The 25,330-nt window shown below is 34.3% G+C and overlaps 1 long non-coding RNA gene across 1 annotated transcript in view; it reads right to left on the bottom strand.

The window, feature by feature from the left end:
- Positions 1–1,145: 1,145 nt before the first annotated feature.
- LOC127562235 (uncharacterized) overlaps positions 1,146–25,330 on the bottom strand; it is a 171,661-nt gene continuing 147,476 nt past the window's right edge. Inside the window, exon 2 of the long non-coding RNA XR_007953638.1 lies at positions 1,146–2,353. This is a non-coding gene — a long non-coding RNA (uncharacterized LOC127562235). The remainder of the gene's footprint in view (positions 2,354–25,330) is intronic.

Raw genomic sequence — 25,330 nt, 5'->3', positions numbered from 1 at the left:
GTCACCTCCAACTCTTTCCCATACCCACTTCATTCACCTAAGTTCAGAAAAAGACCAAAGCTCATGCTTGCCAAGGTAGGATATTGATATTTGCCATTATCTTTTCTTGGTGACATAGTGACTTGTGTGTGGAATATGACCAGCAAACCTATTCCATCTTCCAACCCCCTTTGGGGGAAGGAATGTAGACATAATTTATTGCTCAAAAGAGAGAGTGAAGAGACAGGTTCCTCTTGTATATTCACTGAGTCATAGAGGACTCTATATCAACTACTTCATTGTGGCTTCACAGAGATGAATCACACATGCCCAGAAGCAGTTTACTACCCAAACTTCCATATTATACTCTCAAATCCAGAATGGTGACTCTGAGCAACCCCTAATACTTACAATTGAACACTTTAAATTGGAAAAAAAAAAAAGGTGCATTGCCTCTACTAGTTATCCATGGTATGTCATTCAATCCTTAACCTTTTCCCTTGGTAGAATTTATTTAGCTTGGCATAGGATCCTAGATTTGGAGATGGAAGTACCCTAGGGATATGTGACCCCCAAGTCCAGAACTCATCAATATAAATGAAGAGAGCAGCTAGTGGCTTAGTGGGGAGAATGTTGAGCCTGGAATCAGGAAAATCTGAGTTTAAATCTGGCCTCAGACACTTGTTCGGTGACTCTGGGTACTTAACTACTGTTTAATTCAGTTTTTTGAACTGAAAAATAGGCCTAATAATAGCACCTCTCTTGCAAGATTGTTGTGAGGATTAAATTAATCAATAATTATAAAGTTCTTAGTGCAGTACCTGACACATCATCAATGCTATATAAAAGTTAACTATATTATTAACTATGTCTGTTATAACAACTATTATTAATAACCCTAAATATTGTGGCCCAGAATTGAACATAGTACCCTAGGTATGGTCTAAGGCAGGACACAATCCAAGAATCATTCAAAGATCACAAGTCTAGAATTGAAAAGAATCTCAACAAATCCAGCAATACATTAAAAACAATATTATGATCAACTGTGAATGATTTAGCTCTTCTCAGTAATATAACAATCTATGGAAATTCCAAAGGATTCATGATAAAAAATGCTATCTACTTCTATAAAAAAAATGGATTCAATGCAGATCAAAGAATACTATTTTTCATATTCTTTATTTTTTGGTCTATGTCTTCTTTCACAACATGACTAATAGGGAAATATGTTTTGCATGCTTACACATGTATTATTTGTATCAAATTACTTGCCATGTCAAGGAAAGGGATAGGGAGGAAAGGAAAAAGAGAATCTGATATTGAAAATTCTTTTAGAATGTGCCAGAGAAAAGAAGAAAAGAAAGAAAAAGGAAAAAAAAGAAAGCAAGAAAGAAGGAAAGGAAGAAAGAAAAGGAAGGAAGGAAGGAAGAAGAGAGAAAGAAAGAGAAAAAGCAAGCAAGCAAGAAGAGAAAAAATAAGATAAAAGAAAGGTGATCTTAGAGACTATCTAATTCAACTCCCTCATTTTAGATATGAGGAAACAGACTCAGGGAGGTTAAAGTGACTTAACTGAGAATGCACAGGTTATTAGAGGTGGGATTTATTTTCTTTTTCTTTTTCTTTTCTTTCTTTCTTTCTTTCTTTCTTTCTTTCTTTCTTTCTTTCTTTCTTTCTTTCTTTCTTTCTTTTTTCTTTCTTTCTTTCTTTCTTTCTTTCTTTCTTTCTTTCTTTCTTTCTTTCTTTCTTTCTTTCTTTCTTTCTTCCTTTCTTTTTATTTTTTGATGAGGCAATCAGAGTTGTGATCTGCTCAGGGTCACATAGCTAGTGACTGCCAAGTGTCTGGATTTGAGCTCCTCCGGATTCTAGGGCCAGTGTTCTATCCACTGTACCACCTAGCTGCTTCCAAGAGGTGATATTTAAACCTAGATCCCCAGATTCTACTCCTCCCCCCTGACTGTCCCTTGCTATATATTCTGTTTCTTCCTGCAGTTTCCAACATTGTGTCTTTTTCTTAATCCCTTTGAGCCTCAAGATGAGTTTTCTCATCTATAAAAATTGGAAGGTTGGAATCAATCTCTATCACCTCTTACTGCCTCCTTGTCCTCTGAGCCTAGTTGCTGAGGATAATCCGCCCCACCCCAAATGGGTTCAGGACTGCATCCTGTGAGAACCTTGACTATTGATGGAACCACTGTGGAGAAAGAAGTTTGTTCTGTGTCTCTGCCAGGGATTCCTCAGCTATTTCTGCACCTGAAATAATAGCACTGGAGAAGCCGAGACTGGAAACAGGTGGTTTAACAATTTGCTGGATTTTCGGAGAGTTTCTTCAGGTGCAGCGTGCCCCATAGCCACAGTTCAGCAACAGCAATTCCTAAAAGCAAAAACAGCATGCATGATGACCTGATAAGCCCAAAGTGAATTTCCTGTAATACCTTCATAAATGAGAATTTATTATTAACTTTCCCCCCCATTTAGGAGTACAGGTCTAGAACCAGAAGATCCTAAAACCCAATCATTACTATTACATAATAATGTATAAATGAAATGAATATGATGAAATAATATGAAACCCAGTGAGGCTGGGTAATTTGCTCACTGTTTCCCAGATTATTTATAAGTGTCAGAGGCAACATTTGAACACAGTCCTTGGTCTGCAGAGCCAGTGCACTTCCAATTGCACTATGATGCCTCCTTTTGCATATTTTAAATGGCTCATAGCTGGAAAAGACCACAGAAGTTATGAAGTCTAACTACTTTCATCTTACAGATAAGGAAACTAAAGGATTTGCCCAAGATCACATTGTGTTAAGTATGGGATTTGAATCAGTGTCTATCTGACTCCAAATTTAGTGCCCTATGCTCTATACCAGTGGTAATGAATGCAAATTAAAAATTGGTGCATCTAAAGTTTAGATGGACAGCTAGAGGGTAATGTGAATAGAGGATTGGGCTTAGAGTAAAAAAATATCCTCTTGAGTTCAAATCTAGCCTCAGACACTTACTGACTGTGAGATTGTAGGCAAGTCACTCAATCCTGTTTGCCTTGGTTCCTCATCTATAAAATCAGCAGAAAAAGCAAATGAGAAATCACCATAGCATCTCTGTGGCTCAAATGGAGTCACAAAGAGCTGAATGTGACTGAAAAATTACTGAACAACACTAGAACCTTATAAGAATTCCCTATGGATTATATATTGACCAAGAAAACCATATATTAACACTGATTTTTTTTTAATTTTAATTCATTTTTTAAATCTTTCCCAAATACATTTTAGATACTTTTTATGATGTTAGAAACAGGTCCTCTTTGCCTATATTTGTAGGGTTTTTAGGATTATACTTTGTCAAAGACATTTTCTGAATCTGTGGAAATGATCGTGTAGTTCTAGATGTTTAAAGTTTTAAAATGATCATGTTGATTGTTTTCTTAATGTTGAACCATCCATGCATTGCTAGTATATATCCTACTTGGGATTATAATAAATTATTTCATTGATAAATCACTGCTATCTGATAGAATTTTGTTTAAAATTATTGAGTCAATGCTCATTAATGATATTGTCCTCTTGTCTTCTTTTTATGATTTCTCTTTTCCTGATTAGGTATAAGAATTTTACTTATCTCATAAAGGAATTCTGGCACTTTCTCAGTTTTTAAAAATAATTTGTGAGGTATGAGTACTAAATTTTCTTTAAGTTTCATGGAATTCTCCCAAGAATCCATCAGGATTAGAAGTTCCCCCTTCTCCTCTTACATAGTTCATTGACAGTTAGGACACTTCCTTTTCTGAGATTGAATAATTTAATTCAAGTTTAATTTTAATCTGGTCCAGGCGGCATCAGCAATGGTGTGGGCTATGTTTATTAGATATGACTGCTCTGTACTACCCTAATTCTAGGCTTTTATTACTGAAATGTGGTGAATTAAACTTATCACATCTTTCTTCTATATATCAGTATTACCTATTCACATTCAGCGTCTGGTTGGAGGAAGTAGAGCATAGAGCCAGTTGGCCAATAATAATAAATGACTGTTCTACAGGTTGGCCCTCGATTCAGGTAAGTGTGATTAGGTTGGCAATGAGAATTCAGAATAGGGTTTGAGACACTGGTCGGTATGATTGATATGGTAGATTATATTTAACAAGTTAGAAATATCTATGTTCTTGTGGGAAACAAAAAAAATCTATCAAATAAAACTTCCACATCTAAATGACACAGTGTATAGAGTTTAGGTCATGGGAGGGTTGATATTTCTAGTTCACATCCTACCTCAGACATAAGTTGCATGAGTCTGGGCAAGACATTTAACCTTTGTGCACCTCAATTTGCTCACCTGAAAACTCAATGGTCTCTAAGATCCCTCCTAATTTTAAATCTATGATTCTATGAGGGAGCTAGAGGGTACTTTATTTATTAGGCATTTACTAAATAGAGGATTCTGTATTAATTGTTGAGGTTATAAAGTTAATTAGAACACTTACTCTGTATGCAAAGACCTTGAAGCTCAGTGGAAGGAAATTCAGGCCCACAAACTATGACACAAAAGAGAATGTGATTCATGAATGGAAATCTCTAGACAAAATGCTCTGAGAAACCATGTTAAAATAATTGACTTTGGGGGCAGCTAGGTGGTACAGTGGATAGAGTACCAGCTTTGAAGTCAGGAGGACCTGAGTTCAAATGTGATCTCAGACACTTAACACTTCGTAACTGTGTGACCTGGACAAGTCACTTAACCCCAATTACCTCAGCACTCCCTCCCAAAAAAAAGAAAAACAATAGATATTGACTTTTGCTAACAAGCTCTTGCTAATTATCTAGTCTGAAAAAAAAAATCATCCCCCTTCTTTATGGAATGTGAAATGGAGGGAATAACCTACATTCATGAAAACCACAGGGAATCTATTTGGAATCAACTAAGTCCCTAATTTCCAATTCTCTTGCTACCCACCCACATCCACATTATGGAATTTGTTTTAAAGGAGAATGTTATATGATTTCTTTCCAAGTCTTAATACATCTTGAAATCACTCACTGGGCATGTTCAGGCCTCTACCTTTGAACTGAGCAGCCTTTTAGCCACCAATCAAGTCATGCAGTTTTCTGGTCCATCTGGTGACTGTTCATTCCCAAGAGCTCTGAACAAACTCTGCTGCAGGGGATCCAATGTAATGTTTAAGAGCCAAGGAAATATTGTATTCCTTCCTGTGGCCTTTTAAAAAATGTTCTATTGGACATAGTAATGTTGATTCAGATTGCCAATTAGGAAAAATACTAGCATCTTACATCTTACACATGCTTAAGACCTATCTTCTCTTCTAAGACTAGCATTCAGAGAATTATTGAAATGTCTAGACGAAAGGAATTATGGTGATTGGGGTCAGTTCAAATAGAGCATTGTCAACCATTCTGTAGCAGAGCTATTGAATACAAAATATATAGCAGAGCTTCCTTGAAGCTACCCATGAGCAAAAAGAAACTATTCATAGAGCCTACTAAAAGTCACTAATGAGATAATTATTTTTTCTAGGAGATTGTCAACAAAATATAAGCTTCTTGCCTTAAGAAAAAAAAAATAAAGAAGATGATTGAAAGCTCATCCTTTAATTGTTCCATGTAAGAGGAGAGGTTATTATCCTTGAGAACAAGCCAGTGCAGGAAAATAGAGGACCAAACCTCTCCCTCCCAGTGATTCAGAACACCACTAGGGTAAGAGGACTGCTTTTAATGGGGAGAGGCAGATGGGATCAGGAAAGGGCTGCTCTTCCCATGCACAAGCCCACAATTTATTGACTTCTGTGGAAGCCGCCCCTCCCAAAGTGGCTTCCAGGTGCTTCTTCGAAGAATCAACAGGTTTGTTAAAAAAGCCCATCAGCTAAAAACAAGACTGAGTCATGACATGTACAATATGAAAGAGAAATAGTTGCCAACAGTTTTTTTTTCTTTGTGGTTTAGGGGTGTGTGTGTGTGTGTGTGTGTGTGTGTGTGTGTGTGTGTGTGTGTGATAATTTGTTGTTGAAAGTATTAATATTCTTCCTAAGATGTAAAGGAAGGAGGAAAGGGAGCAAGGAAGAGATCATAGGATGATCACTTATCATTTTAGGGATGAATTCCCCACACATTTCAGAGAGCTAAACCTTTCAGTCATTGGTGTCCTTTGTCCTTTGTTCTGGAAGAAGATCAAGACATTAGGGAGGTGATTCCATAACATGTAAATGAACTGAAGTGAGAGAGGGCTATGCAAGGTCACCAACTTTACTTTCTCCTCTGAAGCCATCTGGATCCAATGCCCAGAGATAGATCAGGACAACTGGAGATGGCACCAAATGGAAGCTAATGACTGATAAACTAAATCATAGTACCAATGCTTCCATTATATTTTGCTGGCTTAAATTAAATTGGGTATGATTGAAGAATTCCATCCGACTTCAGGCCTAGTCACACAGTCAGCTAACACTGAAATAAAAGGATAACAATAATAGCTGGTATTTATAAAGTATTTTAAAGTAGGGAAAGTATTTCCCACACATTGTTCTTTGATCCTCACAACAGCCCTATATATGTACATAATGTCTCTAATAATATATAGCTATTCTAAAAGTATATGCTATTCCCATTTTACAAATTGTAATGGGCTGAAGCTCAAGTTGATGCATTGAGGTCCCAAGCACGTGAGGCTAAATAGCAATTGGATGATACTCTATTAATATATGCTTGGAGAAAGAATGGTCCCCACCCACTCTCTGTGCAAGTTTTGATGTTGTATAGGAAATGACGTAGAGGCGATTTTGGTGGGTGGAGAGAGAGAGGCAGAGAGACTGCTGGTCAATTCGTGTAGCAACTGTTCTCACTTCCTATCACCATCCCCCTTCACCTCCGCAAAGAATAAAGATCGAGGATTTTCCCTTAATCTGAATTCCTGACTCTGGCTGATTTTAAAATACTCGGTCATCACAACAAATGAAGACACTAAGGTTGAAGAGATTAAGTGGCTTGCCAAGGTTAGGAACTATCTGAGGAAGAATTTGAACTGAGGTCTTATTAACCCCCAAATCAATTATCCACTATCCCCTAAGCCAAACAGTTACTTTTCCAAGGGCAAGAAACACTGCTAACATACAAATATCCAAGAGATTTTTCAGCCTAGTGCTTACGTTCTGCTGGCAAAACAAAATCAACATTTACTAGATCCACGAGGTCTACGAGCCATTTATTTCTGGAAAGATTAAATGATCCAACACAACATTCATGCTTGGATAATTTTAACCTAATTATCCCAAATGCCTTAAACTGAGAGTTTGCCTTTGTTCAATATACCCTGCCTCAGTGAGCTCTTACTTTTTAGATTCTCATTTATTTTTTCAGTTCAACTTGCCACTTTCTAATTAACAGAAAACTCAAAATGGATTACTTGGCACTTTCACCTTCAAGATTCAGGACTCAAGAGTGAAGGGGAAAATTAAGGCAATTATCAGGTAGAGCTGAATAAATGAAGGCATAGAGTCAGGTTCCATTATATTTTTCCTTTCTCTTTTTTAAACAATCAGTGGATCTTCCCAATTACAACTGACCATAGTCTTCAGTGTATTGTAAGAGGAATATAAATTATTTGGATTGTACATATGATTTTCAGTAAAAAATTTCCAATGAGAAAGACTCTTCCTTCAGTACAAACCAGACATTGCTGAGAAGCTTATAACTTTTAAAAGCCACCTGGGACAGTGAGAGGTTAAATGTTTTATGTAGAAGATTATCACACATATCACCTCATAAAATACTAAAAAAGGAGGTGCCATAGTTTAAAATGAACACTGATAAACTGGAAGAAATTCAAAAGTGTGTGTGGAGGGGGCCTGGCAGTGCCAATCAATATGGTGAAAGGACTTGAGTCTACGTTATATGAAGAGATTTTTTGAAGAATTGGGAATATTTGGCCTCTCTCGGCCAAAAGAAGTCTCAGATGAGCATGATAACTGACTTCAAGTATTTGAAGAGCAAAACGGATTTACATTTCTTTTGTTTGACCTCAGAGAGTAAAACTAGGGATGATGGGTCAGAGTTGCAAAAAAGCAAAATTAGGCTTGATGTTGGGGAAAACTTCATAATAATTAGTATTGACTACAACCTTAGGAATGGATTCTCCCTTATTGGAGATATTTAAGCAAAGGTTTATCTGTTATAAGGGGGTGTCATTTCCAGTTATGAATTTTCACTAGATAACTTCCAAAGTCCTTTCCAATTCTGAAATTCCATAAGTTTTCTATGGACTTATTGAAATTTTGGTGAGATTTTCATTCATCCCAAGAGCATTTAAGCATTATATCAAAAGGAAAATAACAAAAAGGTGAAAAACCCATTTACTCTGTCAATATTTTAGCAAACTATTTTCTTTAGTAAGGATAGTAGAATCATATTATATTTGGACTCTGCCATCTTAGTCTCCAACGTACTACAGGGAAAATATAAATTATTTGCACTATGTCTGGGATTTCACTGATATGGGGAAATTCCGATGAGAAGGATCCCTCTACCAATACAATCCAGATATTGTGGGGGAGCTTTCAGTCTTTCTTAAAAAGTTGCCTGGGCAGTGAGAGTTTAAATGATTTGAGTTGTAATTCTCAAAAGCAGTACTCAAATCTAGGCCTTCCCAATTCCAAGGCCTATCTCCCATTCACTGAACATTAGAGAAAACAAAAGCCATTGAGAAATACTAGATCAGGCCTTTCTGACTCCATGGCTGCTGCTCTATCTACTGGACCACTGACTGGCTCTGGATTTCCATAGATCACTGAGGCTGGAAGTGCAAGTGTTAATTCTGTACCTGGTTCCACTATGAATTGACCCAAGAGCTTCAATCTGCTGCATTTCTAATCTAGACCATCTCACTTCTCAGGCAGCCTGGTGCCTTACTCTTATTCTTTGGTCTCTGCCATATTGATGTTGGGCTTGATGTGGACACCTGGTTGACTTGTCCCACTTGGCTCAGAACTTCTAAGCTTGAAAGATGCGCCAGCCTCAGCCCAAGCATCTGGGATAACAATGACGAGCTACCATTCAGAGCTCAGTCTACATCTTTCTAACTACACAAATGACAAAAGGAATACAGAATTTAAGATTTTTCTGCTTTGTCTTTTGTTGACAAGGGCAGCATGAGCATAAGGGATAGAACATTGAACCTAGTATCAGGAAAACCTGAGTTCAAATCTGGCCTCAGATACTTACTAATTGTGTGACTCTGGGGAAGTCACTTAACCTAGTTATGTCTTAATTGCTTCACCTAAAAAATGAGTGTTCAACAAAGTAAATATCATGTGTATGTTAACATCATAAAATTCTTTGATGGGAAGGAAGAAGGGAATTTACACTTATATAGTGTCTGCTATGTACCAGGCACAGTGCTAAGCAAATATTTACAAATATTAGCTCATTTGATACTCACAATAATTCTTTGAGGTGTTACTATTATCCCCATTTTGTAGTTAAGAAAGCTGAGGCAAACAAACATGGGTCACAGATATAATAAGTATCAGAGAATGCATTTTAATACAAGTCTTCTGATTCCAGGCAACAGAGAATCATTGTTTTATGATCCTTTGATTGGTCATATGAATTTTAAAGAATAAAACTGGGAGGAATATTCAACACTGTTACATAAAACATGTTGTCTTATATGTCTGCATAAAGCAGTCTACGTTATATGAAGAGATTTTTTGAAGAATTGGGAATATTTGGCCTCTCTCGGCCAAAAGAAGTCTCAGATGAGCATGATAACTGACTTCAAGTATTTGAAGAGCAAAAAGGATTTACATTTCTTTTGTTTGACCTCAGAGAGTAAAACTAGGGATGATGGGTCAGAGTTGCAAAAAAGCATAACGTCTGAACAGTAGAGATATTTCCCTTAGATGATGAGGTCTTCTAGATCAAAGTTTCTTAAAATGTAGGTCTTGAATCCATATGGGATCATGTAATTGAATGTGGGGATCACAAAAAAGCTCGCAACAGTAAAAAGTACCAAATATTCTGCCAGGATTTAATTCTTTTTTTTTTTTTTGAGGCAATTGGGTTAAGTGACTTGCCCAGGGTCACATAGCTAGGAAGTATTAAGTGTCTGAGACAGTATTTTAACTCAGGTCCTCCTGACTTCAGGGCCTAAGATTTAATTTTTTATGTAAAAAAAAAAATAAGTACATCCATCACATTAGCATGCAAATTTACTTTCATCTTTAATAAATGATAAAATTATATGTATATCAAAGAATTGTTTTAAAATAAATTTCTTTATGATTTATTATCAAAAAATGTTTAATTTGTATACTTATTTTTATATCTATATACCCAGGTTTGTGTAAAAATTTCTTGTACAAAAAGGGATTGTATGTGGGAAAAGCTTGAGATGTCCCCTTTTTGTTGACCACATTGTTCATATTGTATTAAATCCTAAAACTTGGCATGCCCACCTATGAGATCCATAATCACTCAAAAATATTTACATGAATTATCCATGTAGAAAAAATATAATATAAAGTTGGATGGGCAGTCTACTGAGTTGACCAATTTATAGATATTATAAGTATAATTATGGGTAAATAAATATAGAAAATGGCACAAGTATATATAGAAAGGGCAGCTAGTAGTACCGTGGATAACATATTAGGGTTTGAAGTCAGGAAGACTCATCTTTGTGATATCAAATCCAGCTTCAGAAACTTACTAGTTGGGCAAGTCACTTAACTTTTTGACTAAGTTTCCTCATCTGTAAGATAAGCTGGAGAAGGAAATGGCAAACGGAGCTCCAATATCTTTGCTAAGAAAATCCCAAATAGGGTTGTAAAGAATCAGACACAATTAGACAACAAATAAAAATAGATGATCTACATGAAGATAAAAAGTATTAGCATACATAGATATAGAGATATATATCTTATTTAAGTACTATTTATGAACAATAAACTGAACTCAGAATTGAATAGGAATAGAATAGTCTGATTCATATTTGGGAAATTTTACACTGGGTAAGGGGACAGACAGACATTGTCACTGATCTCCAAACTCCTTCCTGAAAGAATGCTTCATCTTTTTAATATTAATATTCTTCTGGTGATACCATAAGACTATGAATCATGGAATTCTACAGCCTCTTGAGGAATCAGCATTGTAGATGACTCAGAAGGAAGTAAAGAGATGAATGATGGGTATAAATAGGCTAAAACAGTAATAATCAGTAATAATTGTGGGCAAAAAAAAAAAAAAGACAAAAATTGTCACCTAAGTGATATGTGACTTGGAGAGAGAGAGAGAGAGAGAGAGAGAGAGAGAGAGAGAGAGAGAGAGAGAGAGAGAGAGAGACCAAAAGCAACAAGTAGACATCCTAAGAGCAGCACTAGTACCTGTACAATGTCAAAAATCCTACATAAAATCTCCTCTGCCAAACACACTGGACTGGTCCCCTATGGAAGATTTCTGAGTAAGAATCACACAGGATAAGTGGGTCATCCACCATGGTGAGGGACCATGACTGATCCTTCTATGAATGCTCCACTTTGCTTAAGATGGTGCTTTACACATCATACACAGAATAAACATTTCTTGACTGACTGAAAAACTGATTAAAATTTGGACCAACAATAGAAGTATATGAGGCAAGCTTGTGGTGAAGTTGCTGTAATAAGATTCAACTCCTTGGAAAGCAATGCTATTTTTATGCTTTGCTATTTTACATTAATCCTTCTATTTTGGATATTACCACAGGTTCATTAGAGAGACCTATTGCAAGATTATCACTGTGGGAATTATGAGGGCAAAGGGAATCATAATACAGGAACTCTAAGAAGCATTTTCATATATTTAGAAATGGCTAATATTGGCCTCTGAGTGAATGGGCTATATGTGAAAGGGCAGAAAAATAGACATTTTCATGCCAATGTCGTTTTCCTATTAAATGTCTTAAAAATACACCCTGGGGAAACAGCATATTGTATATTAAAAGGCATTTGCATTTCTATTTCCATTTTTGGTTGGACTGTAAATCTCCCTCCTAAGGGAAAGGATTTCCACTCAATTAGATCATGATGCTGAGGATTATGGAGTCTGACTCCTAAGCTATAAAGAGGTTGAAGAGACAGTGTACAGAGAAAGATTAATTGAAGGTAAAAAAAAAAAAAAAATGTGTAAAGATGCCTGTTAGCATGGTGGTAGTGTCCATTATGTGTGCTCAGGGAACGTCTCATGATTTGTTCCTTCGTATGGCTGCCCCCAGTGATACAATTCATTGCTGTAAAAATGAATCATGCTTCCTCAAATTGGATATGGTGAGCTGAGTCTAGTAGAGGTTTCAGTTCATAAGCAGCACATAAACTAATGTGAGCCATAGCATGGCATTTATTTAGAATGCAAATTGATGCACTGAACTGGTACAAAGCAAGGAAAGAAAGGAGACCTGGACGCTATTATATTTGGGGGGAAATAGATAAACTGTCTTAAAACACGTTTGAGCTTTTAGTTCTTAAAAGGAAAGTTGAGCATAATTTTTTGTTAAATTAAAGTGTATATTATTAAGAAATCCAATTTTCTAATTTTGGGGGGGAAATGAATTAGACTCAATAAAGTGTGCACTGGATCAAGGATACTGGGATTTGAATTCTAGTACTCAATTAGTTGTTGGTTTGTCATTGGACCAATAGGAAAAATCAATAAATATATATATTTTTTTAATTCCCATTTCTCTACTTAGACTATATTATGATGCCTTAGATTCTGAAGAGACTCCAGAGGCCATCTGATCAAAGCATGAATCCTACCTCCATTGTATCTCCAACAAATGTTTATATCCCCAGCAAACTCCTCCAGTGATAGGAATAGAATCAAAGGCCTTGGTTTCAAAGCTTGCCTCTGTCACTTGCTGGACAAGTAACTCTACCTCTCTCAGCCTTTGTTTCTCATTTAGAAAAAGAGGGAGTTGGATTGTGTGATCTCTAACAGGGGGGAAAATAAGAGCAATTCAAGAAAAGTTATTAAAAGAGAACTAATAAATTAGTAAGACATAGAAAACCTTACTCAATAAAATAGCCCTTTAACAATGAGAATTGGACAAATGGAAGCTAATGACTCCAGAAGACATCAAGAAATAATAAAGTTCAAAGATTTAAAAAAAAGAAGAGTGAGTACAAGGGATAATGTTGTAAAAAATTACCCTGGCATGTGTTCTGTCAATAAAAAGTTATTATAAAATAAATTTTTTAAAAAAAGAAAAAAATAGAAGAAAATATTAAATATCTCATGGGAAAACAATCCACCTAGGAAAAAACGGTTGAGAGGAGATCCTTTAGGAATCATTAAAGTACCTGAAAGTCACAAAAAGGGCCTACCCATAATATATCAATATATTATAAAGCATACCTTTCAATGAAAAGACAAGGAGGTTAAAATAGTTTTCTAAGATAATTAAAAAGATAATTTTATCCATAAAGTTCACATGCAAATATATTTTGAAATTATACATGGTTAAATAGTAAACAATGTTCTATATAAAAATATAGTAATGTCTGTTGGTGGCAGTAGGTATTGCAATATCAATATTTTAAAGGTAAAGTTGAAATTGAATTAATCTACTATTTACCTCCTAAAAGAAACTCTCAAGTAGAAACTCTAAGAAATATTATAACCAAAATAGAGTTTCTATTTCAAGGGGGAAAAACATAACTTCAACCAGTTGGAATAAAAGAATTCAAGTACCACAGGGATCACAGAAGATTTAGCAGCCAGCACTATGAACAAGTGGAGAGCTTGGGAAACAATATCGTAAAAGGCAAAGATAAAGGATAAGAATTAAGAAAAATATTCTTTATATTCTTTATTTCATTATAACATCTATTACATTGTTGTATATATAGTAAAAGCATGAGCATTTTCATCTAAATCACACACCCTTCAATGAGGAGGCAAGAAGAATAAAAGATTTACTTCTAAGATAATTAAAAAGTAATTTTACCTATAAAGTCAACATGCAAATATTGAAATTATAAATAGTTAAATAGTAAACAATATTCTATATAAAAAATAGTAATGTCTGTTAGTATCAATAGCTATTGCAATGTCAAGTCAACAACAAACATCTATTGAGCATTTATTATATATCAGATGCTGTGTTAAACACTAATAATACAAAAAGAAGCAGAAAGAATAGCAATCCCTTCCTTCAAGGATTTTTACATTCTAATAGGTGAAGAGGATTTATGGAACAAAGTTGGAACGGGTGGGAGAAGAAATATGACTATACTTTTGTATTTTAGAGAAATGCATTATTTCCTAAAGATACCCAAACTGGAGTACTTTTCCATCAAAAGTTGAGAAGAGTCTAAATAGGCAGAGATTGACAGGAAGTAGTCAAGGTATAATTAACTAAAACACATAAAAACCATTTTCAAAATATAAATTAACATGTGAGGAGAAGCAGAGTAACATGGTGATAGAAAACAAGCCTAGACATAGTAATCTCTTAATAAATGCTTATTGACTGACTGGAAGCCAGGAAGACTTGGATTTCAGTTATGCTACTAACACATACTGATTATGATTCTAGACAAATTCCTGAAACTTTTAATGGTCTAGAAAATTTCTATTTCAAAGAAGGAACTGAGGTAGAGTTTCCATCAATTACCTAAACCAACATGTAAGACATAAGATAAATAACATCAATGTTTTAAAAGGAAGAAACTCAGGACTAAATTTGGCTTACCATACTGCCACAAAGTTCTCTTTCCTAGTTTCAGAATACTGAATCTGTGTCATAAGAAAAAGATGTCATAGAAGAATACTTAAAAAAAAAAAATACAGGGATGTAGAGCAAGAAGAAGTTAATTAATACTATTCCACATCACTTGCAGCATGAAATTTAATCTTCCATGTTCCATACATTCTTTGTTAAAATTAGAATGATTGTAAAAATCAAAATGTGCATTTTTAATTCAAAATAATTTGCTTCCATTCAAAGTGATCCCTTGTTTACAAATTGAAACTGATTTTTTCTCTGTATTTGAGGAGGCTATATAATTTAATGACATTTTGCAGGCTTTCATTTTAAGATTATAAATCATTGACTTAAAGCTAGAAGTTAACTTAGAGGCCATCTAGTTTAACTATGAATCTGTCTCTGTCTGTCTCTACCTTTGTGTATATGTCTGTCTCTCTCTGATGTTCTATCTCTATGTCTCTGTTTCTCTCTGTTTTTCTGTCTCTCTTTGTCTCAATTTGTCTTTGTCTCTATCTTTCTGTTTCTGGTGTCTTTCTCTTTTGTCTGTGCCTGTCTCTGTTTGTGTTTGTCCCTCTCTTCCTCCCTCTTTCCCTTCTTCTCTTCCTACTTCCCTCCCTCCCTCTCTATCTCTCTCTCTGTCTCTGTCTCTCTGTCTCTCTCTGTCTTTGTCTCTCTCTGTTTCTCTCTGTTTGTCTCTATCTCTCTGTCTTTGTCTCTCTTTCTTTTTCTGTCTCTGTCTCTGTCTCTGTCTCTCTCTCTCTCTCTCTCTCTCTCTCTCTCTCTCTCTTACACACACACACACACACACACACACACACACACACACACACTTTCAAAGACCAGACATGTGTAGTAAATGACAACAGACAGGATCTGAATCCAGGTTTTTCTATCCCAAATTCAGTGTTCTCTCTGCTACTCTAATGTTGCCAAGTTTCTTGACTTTAGAATTATAAAGGAAGGTCAAGTTAAAAATAAATAAATCTTGTGATGTGAATCCCCTAGGATTCCCAGTCTAAAATGTGGTTTGGCAAGAGTTCACTTCTTACTATGGGTGTGTGTGTGTGTGTTTGTGTGGGAAGGTCTGCTTGAGTTTTTTCCTCAGTTAGACCAAGACAGTTCCACAAAAGGAACAACTTCAACCTTCTGAACAAACTATGCTGCTTAAGCAAACCATGAGAATGAGCCTTAGCCTGCCTGTCCTCAGTTTAGAATCCCACCTAGTGAAATAAAAGGAAAGCATCAGAAGTAAGGCTTGAAGAAATGAATGTGTGTTAAGTATGGTGTTGGTTCCCACTATAGGGAATTCTAGTGCCAGCATATCCTTACTATATTACTGATATATGCCATTCTCTTTTCTATTCCTTTTGACTAGAACTTTGGGAATAAAATGAGATTAATTATTTGTAAGGGCCTGTATAAATCTTATCTTAAATTGTGATATAAAAAGTATTATTATATATGTATATATAAATAAAATTTATAATAAATATAATAAAATTATTATTATATAAAAATAAGTTATTATTATTATTGTTGTTGTTGTTATATTTGTGTTTGGCAAGAATCAATTGGATATGGGAGAAACTTTAAGTGCTTATTGACACAAATTTAGGCATTGTGACAAACCACACCTATTAACCATTTAAGATGTGGAGACCATTTTGAATTGAAGAGGATATAGAGGAATTGCAGAAATGCCAAACAGCCCATGGTTACTTTGAAAGTCAAAGATCTTTGCTGAAGAATAATATAAGTAGAACCATAACAATTTACACCATGAGTGTGATATGTAGAAGAACTTTAAAAGAGTTTTAAATTCCAGTCAATGCACTGCCTGTTCATGATCTTAGAGTATGGGCAATATATTATTTTTGTAATTTGACAATAAAACAAGCCACTTTTTACATGAAGCTTCTCCTGATTCTCCCTTACCCCACTAATGCATAATATGTGTATTTTGCACAAAGTCATATGTGTATATATTCTTTCCCACATTAGAATATGTGCTCTGTGAAATCAGGTACATTTTTTTTTTTGTTTTCTTATTCCCAAAGCTTAGAATAGTAACTGACAGATTGTATGGTCCTAATAAATGTTTGTTGATTGACTAATTCCCTGATTCTTGTTAGAAGAGTGTTTGATTATAGATACAGAAGGAGCATACATTTTCAGTCATGGCCATTGTGTTGATTTGTTTTGTTTAATCATATTTACTTTTTAGAAGGGAGGATTTTACTTAGGATTAGGGAAGAAATTTGAAGATAGTAATTTTTTTTTAAGAGCATAATTAAAGGGAGATTTGACAGAGTGGATAGAAGGCTGTACTTGATATCAAAAGGGTCTGATTTCAAATCCTGGCTCTTTTATTAGCTATGTTGCCATGGGCTAGTCACTTAACCTTTATAAAATAAGCAGTTAGACTAGATGGCTTTAAAGTCCCTTTCACTTCTAAATCTATAATCTAATGGGAAAGGGGATTTGCTTCTAAAACTGACTTGCTTACAGGCTTCATCTGAGATAATAACAGTAAAAGAAAGTGTTTAGCATAGTTTTTGGCACATAGTAGATATTACATAAATGTTACCTATTAGCTATTATAATATCTTCATGAACATTAAGAATTTAGTAGCTCCATTCCTATCTTCAGATACCAAAGTACAACAAAATAAGGCATAAAAGACAGACTGGAGTGAGATTGCAAAGGAATCTGAGTAACACAATAAGGAGTTCTGAATTAATTCAGTGGGGAAAAAGAAGCCATTGAAGGTTTTTTAAATGGGGAGCTAAGGGAGGCAATATGGTCAAACCTATACAACAGGGTATGATTGGCTTAAAATTAAGAAAATTATAGGTAGGAAAATTATTAGGAAACTATAACTAGAATCTGGACATGAAGTGATGAGGGCCTGAACTAAAATAGTGACAATAGAATTGAGAGGAAAGGAGATATGTTAGAAATATTGCCACAAATTGGCAACTGATTGAACATGGTAGTTATATAATAAGATATAATTCCAAGGTCTCAAGTCTGAGTAATTGAGATGATAGTGCTGCCATCCATTTAAATAAAAAATATAAGAAGAAGAGAAGGTTTCAAAAGAAAATTTGGATTTATTGGGTTTAAGAAGGCAGTGGGAAAACCTGGCATAGGTGTTTGGCAGGAAGATGAAAGTGTAGGACTAGAGCTCAGAGCAAAGATGTGTGTGCACATACACACACACTGTTTTACATAAGAATTCATGTATGTATGTGTATTTATACATATACACATAGATGCATGTATATATTTATATGCATTTACTTTGGAAGCAACTAGTTGACTCGGTGAATAGAAAACTAGTCCTAGAGTCAGGAACACCTGAATTCAAATCTAACTCACTAGCTATATGACCTTAGGAAAGTCATTTAACCTATTTAACTGTATTTCCTAAAATATAAAATGTATATGAAAACAGTATTTCCCTCACAAGGTTGTTGTGAAGTTCAAGGAAAATAATATTTGCAAAATGCTTAGCATAGTACTTGATATATAGAAGGTTTTATATAAATGCTTATTCATCCATACATATATTGAAACATAGATATGCATATATGTACTATTTGTACAGGAGTGGTAATAAAAGCCAAGGTAATTGGTAATATCATTATGAGATAGAATGTAGATAAAAGTAGTAAAAAGGAGCCAATGAAAGCAGCTTAAGAGATATCCATACAAATAAAGTAGAAGAAGAAGAAACAGCAAAGAAAACAGAAATAAAAGTTAAAGTAGAAAAATAGGAGAGAATGAATCATAAAAAAGAAAAGATTATCAGTGAAGTGGGGGAGGGGAGAGGACTGGGAGGGGGGGATCAACCTTCAGATACTGAAGAAGGGTAAAAGAAAATGAGGAATGAGAAAAGCTTGCTGGATTTACATATGTCGAAGGAAAATCAGATCATGGAATAAACTATTCAATTTGGCCGCTTTTTCTTCCAGTATCAATCACCTTAGTCTAATCAATCACGTGCAATATGTATTGAGTAAGAAGATGTTTATAGAAATACATAAATATGCTCTCTTCCAGTCCATTTGTTCTTGGATATGGACACAATTGGGGAATGAGATAAACTGGAAAAAACCTTCAGTCCCATCTATCAATTAAAAGATATTGAATCTGGTCTGTAAGGTCAAGGTCAAAAAGAAGGGTAGAAATAATGTAATAGAAAGGATTATATCTTCTGAAAAGCTGGTAAAACCCATTATTTTCCTGAGATTTGATTTCATTTCTCAGAAGCATTCACAGTACAATCCCTATTCATCATGTACCCAATGTACAAGATTCTTCATTCTATAGACTCTCAAGTGCCCGCTGACATTCAAAGAACACTGCAGGACTCCATCCTATTCATTCACACTGCAGCCAAGTGTGAGAGTATGTATAACGGTCCTCTATCAACAGGATTTACACAGCTGCTGACAAAGTCCTGCTGGCTTGTGAAAGCATCACATGAGGAGAGAGGGGTAACTAAGAAAGGAAAATAAGTAGAAAATCAAAGGAATGTAATTTATCTTGTTTTTTTAATACATATGTATGCAAACACATATGTATTCTTGTGTGTATATATGTGTTTTTACTCACTTGAACAAGACCTCTCCCAAAGGGATATAAATAAATAGATAGATAGATAAATCTAACCTGATTATGAAATGAAATTATGTCTAAAACATTATCACTGATCTTCAAATGATAGTCATTAATAAGTCAATTTCAATTCCTAGTGTTAATTCTAAAACATCACTTTCATAAGAAAGACAGAATTTTTTTATACAATGTATTCAATTCAATAAATATTTATTAAGCACACACTATGTGGCAGGTACTATACTAAGAGCTGGAGAGACAAAGACAAAAATAAAAAGAGTTCCTATTCTTAAGGAGCTTAGAATCCATCTGTGTTCTGGCATAGGGAAGATGCTATATTAATAGTTCCTTTTTGATTGTAAACACATAAAAGAAACTTTAGATGAGATGTGTCACACAAACATGCATTAATCTATATACTTATGTATGAGGGTAGAAAGTTGGGTAGAAATATGGAGCAAACACAAATAAAAATGTTCTATCAATTGCTTGGGTTTTTCTTAGATTACAAAATTGAATTCAATAACTTCCTCTAAACAATTTTTAGCTAGCAGAGATAGCTTTGTTGCTCTGGCCAGAATCACATCCACAGAAGAATGGAATGTCTTACTTGTGGCGCAAATAACAATTATTAAGTAGAATTTGTTCAGAAGAATGCAAAAATTCATTTTTATTTATATCTGACTGGACAATGATTTTTCTCAGCACTCATATTCCACATATAAAATCATTATATAAATAAATTTTTGGCACCAGTATGTAAAAAGATGGGCAGGAAGAAGATAAACAGAAAAGAGAAAATGTGAATATATATACTAGGACTAAAAGAGAAATGGAAGAAACATGAATAGATTCTCAAAGTATATTTTGAAAAAAAATGAGTGTATGTATGTAAAGCATACTAGACATATGCCCTAAAGAGATCAAAAACAGAAGGAAAAGACCCATATGTACAAACTACTTAGAGCATCATTTTTTGTTGTAACAAAAAACAAGAAGCAAAATAGTTACTCATAAACTGAGAAATAGATCTATATAGATAAATAGATAATGGAATATTATTGTGCTCTAAGAAATGATAAAAGATAGATTCAGAAAAAAAAACCCAAAACTCGTATGAACCAATACACTATGAAATAAGCAAAATCTAGAGAAAAACACAGAGAAAAAATCCAAAGAAAAACACTTTGAAAGAATACAAAAAAACAAAGTTCAGAAACTAATCATAACTTCAAAAGAATGATGATAAAGCATGTAAGTCTACTTCTTAGCTAATGTGCATTTCAATCATAGCTAATTAATATATTTAAATAAGAAATAAGCTGATATGTTTTATTTTAGTTATCTGTATAGGAGAAGATTTTTTTTCTGGGAGGGGTAAGTAGATGATAGAGGAAGGGAGGAAGGGAGGGAGGAAGAACTATCAAAAGCATTAAAACAAATCCCCAAAATGAAAAATTCACAAATTAACAATTAGGGGGAAATTTTGTTCTTATTGTTAAATGTTAAGATCATAGGAAGAAAAAAATGAAAGCAAGAAGAGAAGACAGAACATCAGAATGTTAAAAATATAGTCAGTTTTGAAGTCTGGTGGTGATTTTCTCTCTGCAACAAGTATTTTCTTTAAGAAATCATGGGCATCCATATTCCCTCTACTGTGGATCTTTCTGTTCTTCTGCAATTTTTTCTTGTCTTCTCAATGAGAAGAAGCACACTATTTTAAATTTCATTGTATGTATTTTAGTTCCATTACATTTCCTTTGAAATATTAATTAATAAAATAAAGGAAAACCAAAGAAAATGGAGTCAGAGAGGAGCTGCATTTGAATCCTACATCTGTTACTAACTAATTCTGCAGCCATTGGCCTCTTTGGAACCTCTGCTAAACCAAAGGGTAATAATAGATTATTTTTACAGTCACTTCTAGTTCTTAATTTTTAAATGTATTTTGTAAAAGTATGGATTGTTTAAAATCCTTTAAAAACAAGATGTGTTTTTTTTTTCACAGAAAAAGAATATAATCTGTGATTGGCTTTTTGACAGAATTGTAGTGGAAATGGACTGAACTGAAATGGACTGGACTGAAAATGAAAAGTTTGGGGTTCAATTCCCAGTTCCCACACATGTGAGTTGATAAATTTTGGATAAATCAATTCAACCCCCAAAATTTGTTTCTTATCTATAAAATGGGTATGATAATATACATCATGTAATGTTATTATGAGGATTAAATGAATTGATTAATGATGAAAATAAACAAAGAAAAAAATTTTGAGGGCTTATTATGGGCAAAGATACTGTGATATATCCTGGGAATATGCATGTGAAAATTGAGACAATTCCCTGCCCTTGAGAAATTTATATTCTAAAATAAGGAAAGTGATGACCAATCAGGGATATTCTAGATTGGGAAGTCACAGAAGTGATAAATGGAGGCATAGGGAAATGGATTAGATTCCTTTCCAAGAATGGTACTGTTGATTTGATTAGTATAAATAAAAAATAAGATCCGCAAGGTGGGGGAGGGAGGTGGAAAGGAGGGTTAATGAAGAGTATAGTACAAACTTGGAATAATATGAAAATAACCAGAATATAACCTAGATATAACATAATTCCAGCAGGAGCTAGAATACCTAGTTCAGGGGTGAACAGTGGCAGTAACATGCCAGGAAAATCATCTTTATGAACACTTGATCTAATTGATATATATTTTGAACTTTAAATGGCTCTACAAATTTAGGCTATTACTGTTGTTTTGAATCTCTTATTTAAGTATATCAATAGTACAGTGACCAGAGATGTCAACATGAGATGGAGGCCCGGGACTAAAGTAGAAAGTACAACATGCCCTAGCAGGTGGTTTAATTGTATTTTTTCCTTGAGGATCATTTTTCACTAAATGGTTATTCTATTGTTTATTGTCTATCGATTTCTTCTGTATGCTCATGAAATTGCTGTTGAGATAAATCTATTCATGTCACTCAATAAAGACACCTTTAACCTGTTTATGGCAGTTTATTCTCAAAATCATTATAGATATTATTATATCTGTGTAGAATTCTAATATCTTATATTTATAGAGGTTCCTGTGCCTTACGCAGCATTTTCATGTTGTGGGGTTTTTTTCCATTCATGTCAAAGTCTATGGGTTTAATAAGCAGCACGGTGGATAAAGTGTAGGATTTTGGGCAGGAAGATATGAATTCAAGTTTTTTTTTCTGATATGGGGCAATTCACTTAGGAAAGGATTCTTAATATGAGGTCTGTGAATATTTATAGGTACATATACATATTTTATATTTCTTGTACAGGGCTTGGATAGAGTATTAATGTAATTTTAAACTATTAAGCTTAAACTTCAGTAGAACTTTTGCATTTTGTTGTTCATTTAAGAGAATTATACTGCAAAGCAGCCCATAAGTTTCACCAAACTGCCAAGAGTCCATAAAACAAATAAATATGTATGTGTTTGAGTGTATCCCCTGACTTAGAGTGTCTTACTACTAATGTTTACATTTAACCTTATCGACTACAAAATAATTTACACCTATTAATCTCATTTGATCTTCACAACAAACCCTAAGAGATAAGTAATACTGGTTTTATTGGCACCATTTTACAGTTGAGACCCAAAACTAGGTCTCAGACAATTTAAATACCTAAGGCCACAAAGATAATAGTAGAAGAAGAAACCTGAAATTCTGGCTCTTGAATTCTAATAGAGGTTTCCCTTCTTAAAATTTAAATGCTCCCACAATTTCACATGCCAAATTCATTTGAGCTTTATGTGTGGGAATATATGCTTGTGTATGTGTTGATACACACATGTATATATACAGACATACATATGCATATCTATATACATATGTATATGGAATTATATATACACATATGTATATATATGCATATATATGTATATATGTCTATATATACATATATATGCATATATATATATTCAAACACACATACAAAGAATACCTCAAAAATTTTAGGGCTGTTTGATTTTTAAAAGCCTAAATTACATTAAGATTTTTGAGATACCTTATACAGAATATTAATGTAATTTTAAACTATTAAGCTTAAAACTGCATTAATACTTTTAGAACTCCCTGCATAAAATATTATGTAATTATGTTATAATGACTAATTAAAATGTTCTCTTCTTTCTTTCTTCCCTCCTTTGTAGGGGGAAAATATATATTCAGAATATAGCATATACCATCAGACTTGATTGATATGATGGTTAATTACATTGAACACTTTTGTTCTAGCTTTCTTTCTTTGTCATCTTTTTTTTTTCCGTTTATATGGGATAACTCTCTGGGTAGTAGAGGCAAGGAGGCAGATATTTAGAAATAAAGAGATGTTTTAAAAAAATATCAAAACATTTTCAAATATGTATGTGCACCTCCCTACAGATATATTTAATCTTTTTTTAAAATTACATCTCATCTGCCTTACACTCAGGTTCACATCCAAATCCATATTTGAAAAGGAGAGTATTTACATTTTTTTAAAGGACAAAAAGAAGAAGAAAAAAGTGGCACTTCAAATTGAAAACACAGCATTCAAGAGATCTCATCACACATTGGGGTTTTCCCTTAGAATGAGGTGAAACACCAAGGTTACAGTTTCATAGAAATTACTCTGTAGTCTTAAAGGGGAACTGGAATGATTGTTGACCTTCAGAGTGGAGAGTCAGTCTCATTCATCCTCAATAGGGCTCTCAAGCTGGAGGGGAAATATTATGGGAGTTTCATTTCAGCTGGCTGGGGCTCCCAGCGGAATGTGATGCTTTCTGAAATGGCAAGGTTCTGCAGTTACTGATGGCAGCCTGAGGAAAGGGTGTATCTCTTTCAGCAGTCTGCCAGAGGCAATAGGCCCAGCTCCTTAGTGCCAGTCATCATTACGTGAATGCACCTAGGGACAAGCATCCAGGCTGCAGGTTTGTGAAAACAGAAGTATGAGTAGAAGCAATGATGTCACCTTTTTTCTAACTGATACAGTGCAAACAATTGACCCATCTTTTCAATTAGTCCACCTCGTCTACAAGCTAGAGCTTTTAAAGCAATAATATTACATATTCCAGGAAAATCATATGCCATGTGAGCCTGCTTCAAAAAGAGATCTGAGCTGAATGGTGCAGAGAGAATGAAATGACTGAATAAGAATCAGGAGATATAAATTCTAATCTCGTTTCTATTGATAACTAGCCGGATTTCTTCAAGCAAATAATGTAACCTCCTTGGGCCTTGGGTTTGTTGTTGTTGTTATTGTTTTTAGCTGTAAATAAGATAGTTACATTGGATCAGAGGTACTTAGCCTGTAGTCCATGGACTTTTAAAAATAAATTTGATTACTATATTTCAGCATAATTGGTTTTCTTTCTCATAAATGGCTTCCTTCAAGTCTCAGCTAAAATCCCATTTTCTGTAAGAAATCTGTCTGGATCCTCCTTAATGTTAGTGCCTAACCCATGATTTTTCCCATTTATCCTATATTTATCTTGTTTGTATATGATTGTTTACATGTTATCTCCCCCCATTAGACTGTCAACCCTTAAAAGCAGGGACTGTTTCTGTCTTATATCCCCAATTATTAGCAAAGTATCGGACACATAGTAAATACTTAATAGATCCTTATTGACTTGATTTATTTTTATACATTTTAAAAGCACTATTCTGTAAGGAATTCAGAGGTTTCATTGTACAGCCAAAGAGATTCATAAAGGAGGAAGGAAATAAGCATTTATGAAATGTTTACATGCTAAGTTTTGGAGTTTTGTTTTGTTTCGTTTATAAATATTATCCCATATTACAAAAAAGGGTAAGAAGCCCTATACTGCATAATCCCTATGATCTCTTCCTTTTCTAAACCTTCTAAAAACTTGTCCCTTTCCATTTCTCACTTTATGGAGAACTTCTTGACTTAAAAGTCATTTCAATGCAAAACATAGATTTTACAAAGAAC

The sequence above is a fragment of the Antechinus flavipes genome, chromosome 4 (genome assembly GCF_016432865.1).
Source record: "Antechinus flavipes isolate AdamAnt ecotype Samford, QLD, Australia chromosome 4, AdamAnt_v2, whole genome shotgun sequence".
Taxonomy (NCBI): domain Eukaryota; kingdom Metazoa; phylum Chordata; class Mammalia; order Dasyuromorphia; family Dasyuridae; genus Antechinus; species Antechinus flavipes.
This window is presented reverse-complemented; position numbering and strand designations above follow the sequence as displayed.